The 19219-nt window shown below is 34.8% G+C and overlaps 1 protein-coding gene across 18 annotated transcripts in view; it reads left to right on the plus strand.

The window, feature by feature from the left end:
• The window catches only part of RIMS1 (regulating synaptic membrane exocytosis 1), a 412581-nt gene that overhangs the window by 192403 nt on the left and 200959 nt on the right, over positions 1-19219 (plus strand). The gene's annotated exons all lie outside the window — the stretch shown is intronic.

Consider the following 19219-nt stretch of genomic DNA (forward strand, 5'->3'; position numbering starts at 1 on the left):
AGCAGCTACAGAAACCACAGCGACTGCCCTCAGGAAGGTCAGCCTGTCCTCCGTGTGCACATTTTACACTTAGCTTGGTGTAAATTTCAACTTCTCTGTAGCTCATTGATATCCCAGTATGAGACTGAGACAGTGAGTATTTGGGGTCCAATATATCAACTTAGCTGCCTTTGTTCAACTGTTTTAGGGTTTAAATGATGCCCTGCAGTGCGTAAGTACCATGCATGACATTCAATTAAACTTTAAGTGCGTTTTTAAACTTGATGCTAGTATATATTCATTTTTTTCTATGAAAAAGAAATCAGGTTTAGATTATACAGGGTCATTGATTTTCAGTAAATTGGTTTACCTTTACCATTAGTGGTATGTGAGGTCATTTGGGGGACTATTGTTTTAGTATAAAATATAGTGTATTAGAAAAATATAACTAGAATGTTACACCTTTGGTTTGATGAATGTTATACTTTGGATGAGTCTACTTTAAAAGTAGATAATTTTCAATTCCTTTACAGAGTAAGTTTAGGTAAATAATAACGCTGGTGTTAAGACTTCAGCTGCTCCCATTGGACAAACTAGACTATTGTCCCTTCCACAGCACTTCCCATAATGGTAGGTTGTTTATGCTGATTATGAGCAGGGCAATGAGAATCAGGTGGACTTTGTGGTTCTCAGGCTAAGAACAGGGTGGAAAGACCTCAAAATACAATCGCTTTCAATTATTTTCTTTTCTGGATTAGAATGTGTATATCGACCATGTATTTTTAAGTACTTTGTCATATGTCATGATTTCATTAAAAACATTTTAGCCTATTGGGGTTCAATGAATTGCCTTTCTCATCCAAGGAAACTGAAGCAAGTTTTTGTAAGAGAAATGATCATTTACAGGTGTGTGTGTATGTGCTGGTATGAGGGGAAAGGGAAGAGAATAAGGGTGAATGAAACTTTTCTAAAAGCAATCTCCTTTTTAATCAAAATGCTACTAATGCATTCTTAGTCTTAAATTGGTGAATAAATGTGACTAAAATACTAGTGTATATGATATGAAGATCTCAGCATGACATAAATATTCCTCTAAGTCCAAAAGAATGGTTGTTGATCACATATTTTGCATCCTGGCAATATTTTATTTTAAAACCAGCCTTTTCTTAATTCAGATCGTAGAATATCTTGAAAGATTGTGTACTTGCTCATAAAGAAAGTACTTGCTGTCATAAAGAGTCACTTTGCATTTGATGTATGTAATAGTTTATAATAGAAGATTATTTTATAACAAGATTATTTATTGTATATTATACAATCTTCTATTATATAATAGAAGATTATTTTATGGATACTCTCACAGGTAAATTGATGATTATTTACTTCACAGAAAGACCTCTCCTATGCCTAAATATATAGGGACACTGCAGAATTCTCCACAGCCAGTTTAAATTGCTCGTGTCTCTGTTTTACTCTCTATTTGGTGGCAGAGTGTTGAATTTAGATAACTCCTTTGATAACATTAACACTTTGCTGTTTGTAAACTAGCTGAATGGAATTTCCAAACTCAATCTTTACTGATTATCGTCAGTATTTTGGGGGTGATTGATTTGTGACTACAGCAACTAAAAATGAACTTGCTACATTTCTAGTTAATGTGTATTTTCACAAAAAAGTGCCAGGTTTTATAAGTTAAGATTACTTGTAATAAATGTCAACTGTATTCTGAACAATAGAGCCCTACCTAAATTTTTACACTTTCAAAAATGTGAAAGCTGCACATACCTGCCTTTAAATATGTGTAAAAATACACTTTTTTTTATATCAACGTAGTAACTAATAACTCATGATTTTTTCAAACTGGTTCCTCATGGATTTTAATTGGCATTTCTACTTAGAAATTATGCTTACCGACATGTTGATGAAGCCAGTATGTTTTTGTACAAAAAGCTCATAGAAGATAAAGGTTGGGTGAAATGAGACAGTGTTGAGTTTGTAACTGGCCTTATCATAAGGTGTTATTTATGGTATGATCGATTCCTAACAGCATAAAGAATTTCATTCTTACAGACTTTGCTCTTAAATACCAAAATAATGACTATTTTTATCTCTTGCTAGTGTTAGATAAAGACAAGCAAGTCAGTAGACTCATAACCATTTATAAAAATGATTTGCATGATTGCATTAAATATTTATTGTTACTATGAAAAGTCCTCTCAGAGTTACCCCTAGTTAGTCCAGGGCGTGATGAAGCACGCTATCATAATTTCCAACCTCTGTTCTTTTGAGAAAAGCAACTGTAAATGTTTGCCTGGACCCACTCTTGTGTTCTTTTAATTCTAGATGCTTTGACAATGGGTTTTTTCTCAAAAATGTTCTATTGAGAGTCTTCCCAGGAATACAATATAGACCTAAGTGGGAAAGTTCATAAATATAGATAAAAATATCAATAAGGAAATGTTAGGATGGGTCCAGAGGAGAACCTTCTGTAAGCTATTTAATAGTTTAGCTTCCTCAGGATGTCTGCTCGTTCTCTTGTGCTTATCACAGTGGGGAGTAAAATGTCAAGTTGTAAAAACTTTTATATTAGGTAATTCAGAAAGTTGTAAATTTTTATTCCAAATCTGTTTGAGGAATTTACTACACTGGTTTTTAACAACATGGGGTTTTAATCTCTTGCATTTAATATTACTGGAAGTGTTCCAGAAGTATTCTGGAAGTGTTTGCTAGTATTCAATAATTATTAGGAAGCGTATAGTCCTGCTTTTGCCTCCACCCCCAAATCATTGTTAATACACTTGAAAAATCTGTTTCTGGAAGTTACAATTTCACAAACCAATGTTAACTATGGATGCAGAGTAGCACTAAGGGAGTTGTGGCAGAGTGTAGAAAAAATAGCCTCTTCTGGTACAAGGAAGCCTTCACAATGCAGAAGATGAAACCATTGTCAAACTCTGTTTTTCTGTGAGTGCCTCTTCTTTATATACAAAGGAGTGGGTTTTAAGGATCATATAGTAACTCTATAGCTAACATTTTGACGAACTGTTGAAGTGTTTTCCCAAGCAGCTGCACAGCAAAGTTTGAGGGTTCTGATTTCTCCACGTTGTTGTCAGTGTCTCTGCATTTTCCCATAGCCATCAAGTTTCATGTGAAATAAAATGGCATCTCCCTGTGCTTTTCCCAGAGCTGATTTTAAGCCAAAGTATGATATTTCCAAGGATTCCCTGTGATTGTGTGGATTTAGGTTCTTCCATAAAAAATGCTTCTAAGTCAGCAACTTCTTGAGAATAGATCCTTCTTAAAAGGCAAGCATATTTAAAGTATTAGAAGTTCAGTTTCTTTCTTCTCTAGGAGTTCTTTATTTTCCTTATGTTAGAACTATGTAAGTACTTATTAATCTATCTAAATCAATCAGAACAGGAGCTCTGTTAAATTTAGTTTTACTTGGAATCTAATATCTGTCTGTCAAGACTGGCTATCCCTATGGTGTACACAAAATAAGAGATTTTTTTTATTGCCAATTGAAAAGACTATTTTTTATACATGCAGAGAGAACATGCAGCTTCGGTTTGCCACTCAGCCATACGTCCTAAATTAACACAGAAGCTCTAGCCCAGACTTTAAAAGGATGTTCTTGCAGTGTGCATGAGACGTTTTCTTGAGTGATGTGAGCTTTTAGTAGCATGCAAACAAGCACGCATAAAGACGAACAACCAGGCTTTCTGTCTTCTGCTACCCAACTTAAATATATCCCTGAAGTCTGTCATCCAACAGATTTCATTAATAGATCGATCTCCCATTATTGCTGCCATTAGTGAGGAATATATTGTTGGTCACGGGCAAAACTATGTTGTCTGATATTAGTATAGCCACCCCAGTTCTCTTATAGTTGTCTTTACATGGTATATCCTTTTCCATCCTTTTGATTTCATCCTATTTTTATCTTGAATCTAAAGTCTATCTCGTGTAGACACTTAGATCTTTTTAAAAAAATCCAGCCTGACATCTTTGCCTGTTGATTGGATTTTTAGTCCATTTATATTTGATGTTATTTTTGATATGATTGTATTTATGTCTCCTATTTTATATTTTGATTTTTATATCTCATTTTTTGTTCCTCTCTTCCTCCTCTACTGCTTCCTTTTACATTAACCAGTATTTTCTAGTCATATTTTAATTATTTCAGGGATTTTTTATCTGTCCTTTTGAGTATTTTTTCTTAGTGGCTCTAGGGTTTCCAGTACACATCTTAAATTATCAGAACCTACTTTACATTTATACTACCTTGATTCCAGTGAGACATATAAATGATAACTCTGTAGAGCTTTATTTACCCTTTCCTATCCTTGTGCTATTATTTTTATTTTTAGTATATTTTATTGATTATGCTATTACAGTTTTCCCATTTTTTCTCCCCTTTATCCTCCCCTGTACCCCCCTCCACTAATCCACTAACCTTAGTTCATGTCCATGGGTCATACATATAAGTTCATTGGCTTCTCCTATACTATTCATTTCCAATACTATTCTTAACATCCCCCTTATTTTGTACCTACCAATTATGCTTCTTATTCCCTGTACCTTTTCCCCCATTTTCCCCCCTCCCCCTCCCCACTGATAACCCTACATGTGATCTCCATTTCTGTGATTCTGTTCCTGTTCTAGTTCTTTACTTAGTTTGTTTTTGTTTTTAGATTCAGTTGTTGATAGTTATGAGTTTGTTGTCATTTTACTGTTGATAGTTTTGATCTTCTGTTTCTTAGATAAGTCCCTTTAACATTCCATTTAATAAGGGCTTGGTGATGATGAACTCCTTTAACTTGACCTTATCTGAGAAGCACTTTATCTGCCCTTCCATTCTAAATGATAGCTCTGCTGGATAGAGTCATCTTGGATGTAGGTCCTTGCCTTTCATGACTTTGAATACTGTAAGGTTTCTTTTGAGAAATCAGCTGATAGTCTTATGGAAACTCCTTTGTAGGTAACTGTCTTTTCCCATGCTGCTCTTATGATTCTCTCCTTATCTTTAATCTTGGGTAATGTAATTATGATGTGTCTTTGTGTGTTCCTCCTCTGGTCCAACTTCTTTGGGACTCTCTGAGCTTCCTGGAATTACATGTCTATTTCCTTTGCCAGATTGGGGAAGTTTTCCTTCATTATTTTTTGAAATGAGTTTTCAATTTCTTGTTCTTCCTCTTCTCCTTCTGGTACCCCTATGATTTGGATATTTGTTAAATGTTTTAAGTCTGTATATGCTACCAATCCACCAATGCATTGTTATGAATATTATTTTGTATAATTTTGTTTTTTAAAGAAAATGAGAAGAAATAGGAACGCATATATTTATAAGGTCTGTTATATTAATATTTTTATAAACAATTTTTGGTTTTCCTCATTTCTACCTATGGATTCAAGTTACCATATGATGTCATTTCCTTACTCCGATACAAATTGCCTCCACTCACCATTTTTATCCTGCTTTTTGGCAAATATATTTGTTTCTATGTGTTATAGGCCTAACAATACTATTGATTTTATTTTATACAGTTTTTACATCATTAAGACAATACAGGAGACGAAATATGAAATTACACTTTTATAATTACCTATATAATTACCTTTACCAAAGTTACTTGTTTTTTACATCTGAATTAATACTACTATCTAGTGTTACTTTCAGTCTTAAGGACTTCATTTGATATTTCTTTAAGATGAGTCTTCTGGAAATGAATTCTGTCAGCCTTTGTTTATTCTGGAATGTCATTATTCCACCCTCATTTTTGGAAGATAGTTTTGCTGTATATAAGATTCTTATTTGACAGGTTTTTCCCCCTTCTTTTAGCACTTTGAATATATTATCCCTCAACCTATGACATCCATTGTTTTCAATGTCAGCTATTAGTTTTATTAAGATTTTCTTGTATGTGATGAGTTTATTTTCTATTGCTGCTTTCAAGAGTTTCTACTTGCCTGTAGCTTTCAACATTTATTCTGATGCTGTATGTCTGTGTGTGGATCTCAATGTGTTCCTGTTAGATTCATCGAGTTTCTTGTGTATGCAATGTTTTTCATCTAATTTGGGAAGTTTTCAGCACTTATCGCTTAGAATATTTTTTTCATCTTTTTTTTCTTGCTCCTCGTTATGGCAACTCCTATTACACATATTTTAGTGGCCCACATTTCCCTTAGGCTGTGTTTATTTTCTTCATCACTTATTCTCTTTTCATGAGATTACATAGTCATTACTCATCTTTATGTTCACTGATTTTTATTTTTATTCTGCCAGCTCAAATGTACTGAACCCCTCTGAGGAATTTTTCATTTTGTTTTTTATACTTTTTACTCCAGAATTGTTTTTAAAGCAATTTATTCCTCTTTATCCTTTTTATTTGATGAGACCTTGTTGTCATAACTTTATTCTTTGAGCATGATAATTTCAAATTAGTGGTTAGTGCCATATAAATAAGTACTTTCTGCAGACACTTTTTGATCATTTTACTCTTTTCCCCAATACACATAAACAGGCACAAAATAATGTAATATGTAGTGTGGTTTTTAATAATGGGAATATTTAATGAAATATTACTATATCAGACATCAAATGAACATTTGAAGTAATTGCTTTCCAATGCATCTGAACATTATTTTGAAAAGAACATTGTTTGGATTATGTAAACTCATTACTGAACTGCAACTTTCTCATTGGCGAGGTGAGGTGTTGTGACAGAGAAAATGAGGTCTTTAGAATTTGACTTGGCATAATTTAGTAAGTATACCCCAAAATACTTCTATAGTTTACTTTTAATTATTTTAGCACTTTTTAAATGTTTTGCAAAGTAATTTCCAGTTGCATTATTTTATGGAATTATATCCACACTGTAAATTATTATATGTATTACAGGCAAAATTCTTTATTGGTGGAGATTAAAAGTATGGCCAGAGAAGTTTAGAGATTTTCTACATTAAAATGTTAACAGGATGTCATGGAAGATCCAGAGTACCTGCCTTAGAGATTGTTGCATTTAAAATAAGATCAGATGATTAATTATTTCCAAGATAAATTCTCAGATTATAAACAGTCTCTACTCTTTATAATAATTTTTAAAGAATGTTAAATCTCACATTTTATTTGTAGACATACTTTAGTTGCTTTGTTTTGCTCTAATTACTTGGATGGCAAGGACCATATTTTATTTCTCTTGCTGTTTTGTTCAGCATTTATCACAATGCTGCAAATCAAGTCAGCACTCTGTGGACTTTGAATGCATGAATGAAGGGCACCTCTCTGTACTTTTTCTTCCTGGATCAATTCTTTTTGAAGTTCCCGTGTTTGAGACTAGAGTGCAATTTTGCATTTTAGCATATCTCTTTTCTAAAACAAAACCATTAAAACTGTACTTAGTTTTTCTCTGGAGTTGTCCTTTGAACCAGTGACCTCTGGCTTTGTCTTTTCCACTCAGTTCAGATTACATGGTATGAGAGAGGTATTTGGTTCCTTTCTTACTCACACAAGACTCTGGAAGATACTTGAGTTAAGAAAAATCAAAGGAGGCTCCCCCAAAGCTATTCTGCTTAACAAGTCCAGATATGAACCAGCCTCAATAGTGAGTGGTGTGGTGCATTCATAAAGGATGGGAGCAGATAGATTTTAATGTTCTGGAGCATTCATTTAGGATTTGTAAGCAATGTAGTGTACATTTCATAAATGTATAATGTAAGATTAATACATTTCTTAGTTCTTTATTATTTACTGGAATGAATTACTTCAATTTGTCTTTTTGATAGGCACACAGTGTGGCTGAAAGTCAAATACTTACAGGCACTGAGTGTTTTTAGTCACACATAAAATAGATACCATGTTATTGACAAAGTATGGTATTATTAGAGACTGATTTCATTTGTTCTTTCAGTTCACTCTTTTATAATAAGGAGCTTATTTTTAGAAATATATGACCCAAATACATAATGCATTGTATTTTTGCCATCATATATAAGCCAATTAAAACAGAAAACAAGTTGGATTTACAGAGTGATTATATTTGTTACAAACATTTGAGATTGTCTTTATACAGACTTTTCAGTACTTTGTAAGTCTATCTTTCACCCCTTAAATTTTTGTTTAATGCATTAGAAAACATTTGAGTAAAAAATATAATATAGTCTAATGTAGTATTCTCTAAAAGTTACTGCATGTTTTGTGATTTTGAATGCTTTTTGCAAGGGTTATTTCTTTTTAATTTTATCTCAGAAAGCTAAAACTGTGTAGTTAATTCTTCTACTTAAATAGTTGACTATAGCAAATATATAACCTATTCCTTATTCAACTGTATGGTTTTGGTCATTTAATTTGTAATATACAAATGCAAATAAGTTTCTATCACTGCAGTTGGAAGATCATTCATATCTTCAATTGCATGTATTAAGATGCTTTCTTTTCTACCTGATTTTTTTGTTTGTATTCACAGAAAGCCTTAAAATTATATTATTTAACAAATATTTAATTTCCAATTGCGATACAAATATAAATGTCATGCTTAAACATATTTAAAACTAGAGAATGTGGCTAGCAGGAGTAATTCTTAATGACGATGTAAATAAATAATTACAGTATATTTTTGCCTAGGAACTTTACAAGTTTTTTTTCTATTCCTACTTAGTGTAATTTGCTGTGACATTGCTGAGAAGGCCACTGAGGCAAGCAGAAATGATGAGCAGAGTCTGGGTTTAGCCCCAAATCCAACCATCTCCTACGGTCTGGAAACTCACTCGGACTGTCTCTGCGTCGAGTCCTGCGCAGAGCAGATGGGCAGTACTCACGACCGAGCTCCTTACCGCTTAGCTTAGGCTGCGGGGATCCTCGCTGGGTTACTAGCAGTAGTCATTACGATCTGCCATTGCAGGTGTTGGGAGAGGAGTTGCACGTCAGAATCTGTAATTCTGATTGTAGGCTGAGGTATCGGAAAAGGCAGGTGAATGAGAACCATCTGACCAAGGGATTGTTGTCAGAACCCGAGATAACTGGAAGTGGACTGAAGACAGCTTCTCTAGGTCCTGTTCACACTGATGTGACATGACACAGAAAGCATTTCCAAGAATTCGTAACCGCATTATTTACTGTTTCAAAACCTCTCTATAGTTACATTTTAGATAACTACTTAATTTTCAGAATTTTCCCACTCAATAGAGGTTGGCAACTTTTTCTGTAAAGGCCCAGATAATAAGTATTTTAGGCTTTGTGGGCCTGTAGGCCTCTGTCACAACCACACAGACCTGTGTAAATGTGTGTATGGCTGTGGTGCAATATAACTTTACCTGTGGTTACTGAAACTGTACACAATATACAACAACATGTTGTTCTGTTGATTTTTCTGTCACCTTTAAAAATTGTTATTCTCAGCTCCTGGGCCATTCAAACAAAGGTGGCGGCAGGATTTGGCCCACAGGCTGTCGGCTGCTAACCAGTGCTCTGGTACGATCTTGTGATCAATACTACTGATCAGCCCTGAGTCAACAGGAATTAGTTTCATTGTATCTTAAATTTTATCCACTATATCTCTAAATGTGAGTATTTGTGTGTGGGAGATAATATATTTTTTCATTGGTTTATGAACATTCAATAAGATGATTACATATCAGTGATTTAGCAAAATATCTGACATAATAATCATTAATAAGCTACATATTATAGAAATATATAACAATATATAACATCAATGTATAATATAGTTTTCTAAGATACAATACATTATGCAAACTGCTGAAAGAACTTATATGTATGTATATATGTGCACGTGTAAGTATGTTTATTTTAATTAAATCATGGATTCTTGAGTATACAGTTCAACTGAAAGTCCTTTTTATTAATAGAAATTATCCTAAGAAGCTTGGTGTGTAAATTTTAAAACTAACCATATGGTTAACATTTAATAAATGAAAACCCTCAATATCTAATCATCGAAATATATAAACTTTATATTATAAGAAGTAAGATATCTATATTTTAACATCAAATTAAAAGGAAGCCTAATTTTTATAATATACTCACTATAATGCATATCTCTGGTTTTTACTCTAAAATTATTGATAAATTATGACATTGCAAGTTAAAAAGGATGAGAAAGAGCTCTCTGCATTTAGCATAGTCCTCTTACAGTTACAGAGCATTATAAAAACTACAAATGATAGATTCACTTTTTTTCTCCTTTACGTATGAGAGAGTTGCTTTTCAATAATTGAAAATATTAAAAGTATGTCTAATTACTTAGATTCCCTTATTTGATTTGAATACAAAGTTTTATGCATATATAGCATCTTACTAAAGTCAGCATTCTGCTATTTATTAAAAACATGATTCTGATTGCTTTTCTAACTTGCATAATTTTGAGACTGAAGATCCAAAATTCCTTTTGAGAGCTTCTTTGTATTTTTATCTTCTAACTTCTCTTCTATTGGACACAGACGAGAGGAAGCACTCGTCCTGGTGCGTTAGCACCTCACTGCCAGGAGCGCTTTTCCCGTGCTGTGGTGGGCAGCAAGGGGGTTATCGATGTTAACTCTTTATATTGGCCTCTCGTTAACAAAAAGAAAGAAAAGCATTGGGCCACTTTTAATGTACAAGCTACAATATCACCTCCCCGACTATGAGCTGCATTCTTTCGAGTTGCAGGCAGATACCCATACACACTGTGAAGATTTTCTTTCCCTTAAATTTGGGTCACGTGTAAATATTCTGCTGAACCGTGTTGTGTTTTTCACATTTAGCAGTATTAACTATGTGGTGAGTACATAAAAGCACTTGAATCATCTTAATTTACTTTCATTAACGCAGCCCTGTGAGATTTCATTTTGTGAGGTCAGCAGGAAATTTAGGCTGAGTAATCAGTGAGGTTTAATCCTCCTAACGCCTCCCTGACTCCCAGAGGTGTTCCTTATGTATACACTGCCAAAGTATTGTAAAGGCTTCTCCAGCTTTCAAGTCCACATCAGCAACCACAGAGGCTACGGGGTTGTTCCGTCCCACACTTGGAGCTTGGCAGTCTTTGATAAAGCAGACGTTCTGTGACTCTGGTCCAGTTTTTAGGGAAATAAAATAAAACAGTCTCCTCTCAACCCAGACACCTCTCCACAGAAGGTAGATGAGGGAGAAAACAGTTGTATTTTGGAGTAAACGTTAACCCAGAACGCGATGTGCATTATAGGCAATTCACTATGAGATCTTTAGGACAGAAAGAAATCTCCCCCTTTATATAGCCAGGCGGATAGAACCTGAGTCCTCAAGATAACTAATAACTAGTCCTCAAGTAGGAGGCCTTGATGGCACCATGTGCCACCCACAGTTCATCCTAATTTCATCTGGTAAATGGGGTGACCATCAGCGGTAGCTAATTGGCTTTATCCAAAGGTAAAACGAACTTCTCTTACTTTGTGACAGGAGGTAGTTTTGTCACTTGGAGGAAACACCTGAAGAGGTTAGCCTCCTCCCTTCCTGCAGAAACTGAGAGTAGGGTGCTGTTTTCCTGGATGTTTGCATTTCAAAGTGATGGCTGCATGTCCTTGGGAAAGGTATCTCTGGGTCTTAAAGCTGCAAGAGGCTAGCGAATCTTTTAAAAATATTTACGTACATTTCAAACAGACAAAGAACTTTTCCAAAGTAAATGCTCTAATAAAATGAGATGGAGGAGTGTCTTCCCATACTTTCAACAGGAAGAATTAAGCCTCTATTTATTTATTTATTTATTTAAAACTTATATTTGCCCTTACACAGCCTCCCTGCACCCATATGCAGCCCTCCCCTCAAAGGTTTTGCCACATTTCTGGGCTGTTCCCAGGCAGCCTTGCATGAGTGTCTGCTGTCCCCAGGATGCCAACCTCCAGTCTCTTCAAGACCAGGGAATCTTCCAGGATTCCTCTCCTACAATCTACAGCGTCCTTCTTTATCTTAAAAAAAATCTTCAGACAAGGAAATAGAAAATAGTTAGTTAGCCTGACTTGAATATGGCTATAGAATCTGGGGACAAAAATCACTTCAATAAATTATTTTTCCACCATACCCCTATCATTAATTTTATTCCTTAAATACTTTTGAAGTAAACCAACTGACCACATTATATTCATTATAAGATTTATATGTGTGTGTGTAAATATATTCCTTTCTTCTGTAGCCTTAGTACTATATATGTTATTGAAGTCTTATTTCCTTTGTGAGTATAATGTTCTCTCTTTGATATTCCCACATTGCATGTAATAATTCCTGATCATTTCATGACATTAAATTAACTCATTAGAGTCTATACCTTAGCACACATCACTCCCATTTCATTACTACCGTTGAAAAATTATACAGATGTTTCCTCTGTGTCTGAAATTTCTCCAAAATTGCTTTCATTATTTTCTGTTCACCTGTCCAGGCTCCAGGAAGCCTATGGATATTTGCCCTTGTTGCTCTAAAGTGACCTTTAAGTTAAACTTACCTGTGGCAAGTACATATGTGGCTAAAGAATGATTTATGTTGACCTGTCGTTATAAGATAATCACTGTGAAGTATTGCAGCATCCCATAACTGCCTCAGGAGCATGTGAGTCTGTGTTCAAAAGGGCCAACGAATTCCATGTGTAATAGAGCAGATACCTTTCATTGGGTGTAAGAAATGACCGTGTTCAGAGTGACGATCACAGTGACACACTGGGAGGTGGGTCGTCTTGGTCCTGGAAAAACGTCACAGCTTCTCTGGAATTAGTTTTCTACTTGAGAAATGGAAATAATATTATTACACATTACCAACTGCTCAGAGACATTGAATAAATAAAAATAGTAAGAAACTTCTGGTATTGGAAAACTATACACGTCTTTTTTAATTTTTATTTATTGTATTTTTAGAGAGAAAGAGAGGAAGTGAGGGAGAGAGAGGGGCAAACATCGATTTGTTGTTCCACTTATTTATGCATTCGTCGGTTGATTCTTGTGTGTGCCCTGACCTTGAATTGAACCTGTAACCTTGGTGTATCAGGACGATACTCTAACCAGCTGAGCTGCCCAGCCAGGGCCATAAGTCTTTTATTCGTGCTTTTTTTTTTCCTTTTTGCTTAAGACTCAGGTATTAAGTAGAATAGAAAGAACTAGGTGAGCATTCAAGTATGAATGCATTTGGACACTAATTTGACTTTTTCTCTTAAAATTGATGAGAGTATATATTTTTCACTCATTGCAAACTAGTAAAAATGGATAGTTCATCTGTGTTAGCTTCCAATATCTCAATATCTGTAGTAAAATGGTAACTGCATCCAACCATTACTTTATGGCTGCCTACCCGTGTGTAAGCATCCATGAACTGCAAGAAGCAAAATGGAGCCTGGACACTCACGCTACCAAACCAGATTGTTATTTGTGACCCTTGTTCGGATGTTATAATAGATGACTCTTCTGTCATTTCTCCTTGACACATATTCTCTTCTACCCCCATTATTTCAGGAAGAGATCATTCTGAGTCTTGCAAAAGCGTTAAAAGCTGTTTCAACCAGTTGATTATAATTATTAGAAAGTCCTCAGATCTTGAGTTATTCTAGAAAATAATTTTATTTTTTTCTTTCATCTTGCTGGGTGTTTTGAACAATTCTTTTTTCCCTTTCATATGCTGAGTATGTGTGTTATCCCAAACTCTCTGGCTTGATGATTAGTTCAGAAACTTTATGTAATATGCTTGAATGACATTTACTTTTATGTAGTGTATGCCATACCCAGTTACTTTTTTTCTAATATTATTATTTTGTACACCGGTTGTATTTTCCAGAGAAAAGCACATTTTACTTTATTTATATATTCATTCCTTTGCTGTTAGATTTGAATTTTTTCAGTCAATATGTTATCCATGCTACTGCAAAGGTAAGCATAAATTCTGTATATTCCATCCACATTCATTTTTTAAGTAAAATATCAGGGTAAAGCCTGATTATGGAAGTAGGCCATAATAATGGGTAGTCTTCTTAGAGACATGTGTTTTGGGATTTTGTGCAGTTTGATCCACTATATGCTTTTATAGCAGCACCAGCCTGATTCTGCTACTGCACATTTTTATCCTAGTGCTGTTACCATTTTGTTTATTATTTATTCTTTCACAAATAACACATTGTTTCAAACAAATTTTGGAACACATAGCTTATACCATGTATCTCATAATGGCAAAGTTCTGTACTGTAGACTATTTGGGAAGTTGTATAAAAGGACAAAGGATTGAAATTTTGATATTTCTTGAGGAAAATACTCCAAGGTACTGGAAAAGAATATTTACAAACCCATATTAATAGAGAAAAAGAAGACCAGATATTTCTTTTCAAAACACAAAAATTGAAAAAATGTTCAAAAATAACCTTGAGGAACTCCCCCAAATATGAAAATTTCCACATTGTTATTTTTTAAGAAATTTGATTGTTTAGAGGGCACACATTTATAAAGGAGAGGGTGTTCTAAGAATGAAATTTGGTTTCATAGGCATTGAGTAATTACCGATGGTGTTCTAAGGATATCTTTTTTACTCTGTTGCTTTCTTTCAGTGGAGAGAGACCTATCCCCAACATCTGTTGATAATACTTATTGCAAGTAGCAAGAAGTTCATCAATCTTCATGTTCTCAATAATCAAGGTAGTCAGAATCCTCCTGTGCTGAGCAGAGTGGAAAGCGGCCCCGTGTCTCTATGAAGATCAAATAGGAAAATGATGGCCTAAACGTGACCAAATTCTCATTAGTGATAGCAGTAATATCGGAATGAGAGCTGATATGTAAAATACATCATTTGAGAATATCAAGGATTGTGGAGGCAGTCAGTTCTGAAGCTAATGTTTGTCGAGCACTGATACTGTGGCAGACGGTGCTGTCTGATGTGCGCGTGTGTACTATGCATCTGGATATTTCATTTGACCATTTAGACCACTTCATTATTATCTCTGTGTGACAGGAGGAGAAACTGAGTCACGGCACAATTACTCAAGGTCATGTTTGACTTAATCCAAGCTTCACTTGAGAAGGCTTTTATGAAAAATCTGGGCAGTTCAAAATCTAAACCAATGCAAACAAGTCACGTGAGAGGCTGGTGTAAATGCTGATTTCTAGGCCCCGCCCCCAGAAATTTTAATATAGTGGGTTTGGGATGGAGCCTAGACATCTGCATTTCTAATAATATCTTGGTGATGCCTATCCACAGACCACACTTCAAGCAGGGTCCCTGTTCATACCATCATATTGTATCCTAAACACAGAGTGCAGTTTAGTAACACGGTAACATTCTGTTCATCCCCAATTCAACTATCAACTTCTGAAAAGCAGGCCAGAACCAGAAAGCAGGCAAAAGGATAGTGTGGAATTTCCTAAGTAATTTAACCATGTCCAAACAATTAAATCCATGCTATTAATTCGTAAGAGAGCTTAGCATACTCTTAGTTTATTCATAGCTCATAACTAGATTTCATTATTAGTCTTCAAGTTTGTAAAATTGAATTAGAAGAAAAATAAAGACCCTACTCCAGGTTAGCAGCTTCCCTAGTGAGAAGTATGTGGCATCTTCAGCAGACAATCAAAGCTAGCAAAACAGACAAAAGAATTGAAAACAGTAGCAGGCTGGATCTATGATGCGCATAGTCCAACTTGGCTGTGCTTCTCAATTGGACTTCCGTATTTACATTCTCATCGGTTGCAGCACAAACAAATACATCTGCTTCTTACAATGACAGCTCTAGGAGGGAACAAACATGGAATTGAAGTCAAACAGAATAATTTCGAGTCCAAGCTCTCTATTTACTGGCTTTACATGACATTCAGCTCCTGCAACTAAGTTTCTCATCTGTGAGGCAGTCATAGCAACCACCTGTTTAGATGGAGTAAATAAAACAGGTGGGCAAGTTCCCTAGCAGGAATCCTAGTGTAGTGGAGATCCACGTCTCTCTTCTGCTATCCTCCAAGGGCATGGGAGATAGTTAGAGGGGGCATGATACGGAGTCAGCGACAGCTTCAGGCAGGCTATCTGAACTCCCAGTGCCTCAGTTTTCCCATTTGCAAATTGGAGTTAGTCATATCTTTTTTTCAGGGTTAGTATAACAATTATCAGTGATATGCATATAGTGTTTTGTTGATGTCAGGCCTTCAAAAAATAGTAACTGTAGTGATTATACTTATCAATCTGCCAATATGGTAAATGTGTTACATATTTTGGAAAGATTTGTATCCTACACAGCAGGAACTTAATATGAAACTAACAAAAACCAAATAAATCCAGTAGTTCAATATATCAATAGTTTACTCATTATGGTTCTTGTTGTTTATAGTTGCACTTTATAGGTTAATTTTTAAGCCTCACCTTCACACAGAAGAACAAATATATACTTTATTATTTTATTCTTTTTAAGTAGATTTTATTGATTATGCTATTACAGTTGTCCCAATTTTTTTGTCCCCTTTCTCCTCCACCCCGTATGCCCCCACCCTCCAAGAGGAGAAATTTAGTTACCTATTTGAAAAAGGTCCTTAGTATAGGTGTCAGGACTTAAGAAGCAATCAGAGCCTGAAGCAACTTGGTATAGAAACTTGACAGGCATAAGAAAGGAGAAGAAGTAGCTGTCTCTGAGGGAAATTCACAAGAGTGTTCCACCACCTGAGAACAGTCAACGTTGTTTCGATAGTAAGAATTAAGAAATGGTGTGTGTGTGTGTGTGTGTGTGTGTGTGTGCGTGTGTGGTAGGGGTGGGTGGTTATTGTCGCTCTCCACATGTGTTATGTACTCAAGCAGTAGAAACAAAGCCAGCTAATCCATGCACTCACCCACTTACACTGAACGCACAGTAAACTGCCCTGTTTAGAAGATGGAGACCTTAGGAAATAGCCCATTGACCTGCAGAATGGCAGACGAAATTCTGTAGGTCGATGAGTGAATGAAGATGATTAAATGAGATTTGGTAAAACTCAAAGAGATTTCAATACATTAAATATAAATGCTTTGCTATGGAAAAGGCTATAAGTGGATAAGAATGAACAAGATATAAAACACGTTTGCAAAAATTGTTTTCAAAAGTTAATAGAACTGATGAAGAGAGCAGACAGAGCTGAGGACCAAATCAGGGATCTGTGAGATAAACAGACAATATTTCGCTGAATGAACAGAAGATAAATAGAAAGTATGTTAGAAGAGTTAGTCATAGATAATTAATCAAGAAAATCTAATTACAATTAATAGGAGCTCTAGAAGATGAGAGAAAAGAACCAGGAGAACATAAATATAGAAAATAATGACTAAATTCTTGGGAGACTTGGATCTTGAGGTTGAAAGGCTATAATATATCAGATAGTGTGCTAAATTATTGAAAAAGACTTACACAAAGACACCCTTTGATGAAATTTCATCATTCTAAATATAAATGTAAAAATTCTAAAAGGATTCAGGAAAAAAACAATTTGCATACACTGGGATGAATTGGAATGAAGTTTGCATACAATGGACTTCTCACCTGACTTATCATTGGCATAGTGTTAGTTAACTGAGCAGTATCTCCAATGTTTTGAAACAAAAAATTCTGAATATGGAAATTTATATTAACTAATTGTGAGTACAAAATTAACATATTTTCAGACAGAAAATATTCAGATAGCTTACCTTCTGTTACCAGGGAAAGACCCAAGTCAGGGCCCTCCCCCTGTCTCCCCAAGCTTGTTCCTCAGTTCTTTCCTTGCTCGCAAGAGACAAACACTTACAGTGGAAATGAGATAGTAAGTTAATTTATGAAATTATAGGCATTATGAAATTCTGACCCTGCTAGTCAGAATGCCCTACATAACTAGTTTTAATGCCCTATGTCTAGAGGAAATAAAGTTGTTAGTAAGTTTGTTTTATACACTTGAGCCAAGGCTATAAGTGGGCACTCAGCTAATCTGAGTGCACCAACTTTTGGGGCTCAGGGGCTATATACCTTAGTCAACTCCTAGGTTTCCCCTCCTTCTCCCCCTTCCAAACCTTGGGACTAATGTACAGGACAGAAGCTTTCTTTTTAAGCTAGTAAAAGGTCTTTGTCTTGTCAGTGAAATTGCTACAGAGGCTCCCTTTCCCAGCGCAGTCTCGCGGTCGCCCCTCCTCCTGTGCTGTCCCTGCTTGTGATTTCGGAACTGCCAGCAACCCTGTCAGACTGGGCTCAGGGCTGCTGAGTTAGTGGGTGAGACATGACCCCTCCTTCTCCCTGCCTCAGTCTGCTACCTGTCCTACCTAACACTTCTTCATACCCATTCTGAAATAATCACCCCAAGATTTCGTGAAATCCGATGATCAGGTAACACACACTATAGGAATGTAAAAGGGAAAAATAATATAATCGTATTAAAGCATTTGCTAAATTTGACAGCCATTTCTAATTAAACCCTAAGAAAGCTAAGCATATAATAAAGCCTCCTAAATGTATATGAATAGATGTAGTTACCAACAACTAACAATACGTATTATTCTTACAGATATAACACTAATACCATTTCACTAAACACCAGAACTTAGGATAAATAGTATTATTATATAATTTATTGATATATTTTAGTGAGTGTAATATGACAAGAAAATAAAATAACTTGTATAAAAGTGGGAAAAATGTAAATAGGTTTCCTTTGGCTAAGATGGTATATGAAAATGAAAATAAGAAATTTAGTTATGTGGTTAAATACAATATATGTGTAAAACTCAATATATGTACCATAATTTATTCAATATTCTTATTGTTTCAATTTTTATGCTAAAAACAACACTACATTGAATATTCATGTGCATATATTCTTACTTTCTAGTAATTTATATCTTAGGAAAGAATTTCAAAAAATAGTTTTCCAAACTGCTTTCCAAAATCATCTTAACTCAAAGATGTTTAGTTTTACATTTCCCTACATATTCACCAGTGATAAATGTTAATACTTTTTTTATTCCTGTCAACATGATGCATGTAGTTAACATTTTATTATTATTTAATTATTTGTATTTGACTTTTGTTATGCTTATGCACTCATTATTTTATATATTTTGGGCCATCAGGGTTTGATTTTCTGAGAATTCCTTGTTAATAACCTTTGCTTATTTTTCTATTGGTTTGTCTTGTAAGCACTTTGTTTTAAATATATTCACATTTTATCTGTTAAATACATTATAAATTTTTTTCATAATTTATGCTTTGTTTACTGATTGTGTTTTGCTTTCAAAGTTTTGTTGTTTTGTTCTGCGCTAAAATGAAGA

The sequence above is a fragment of the Desmodus rotundus genome, chromosome 11 (assembly GCF_022682495.2).
Source record: "Desmodus rotundus isolate HL8 chromosome 11, HLdesRot8A.1, whole genome shotgun sequence".
In the NCBI taxonomy this organism is placed as follows: Eukaryota; Metazoa; Chordata; class Mammalia; order Chiroptera; family Phyllostomidae; genus Desmodus; species Desmodus rotundus.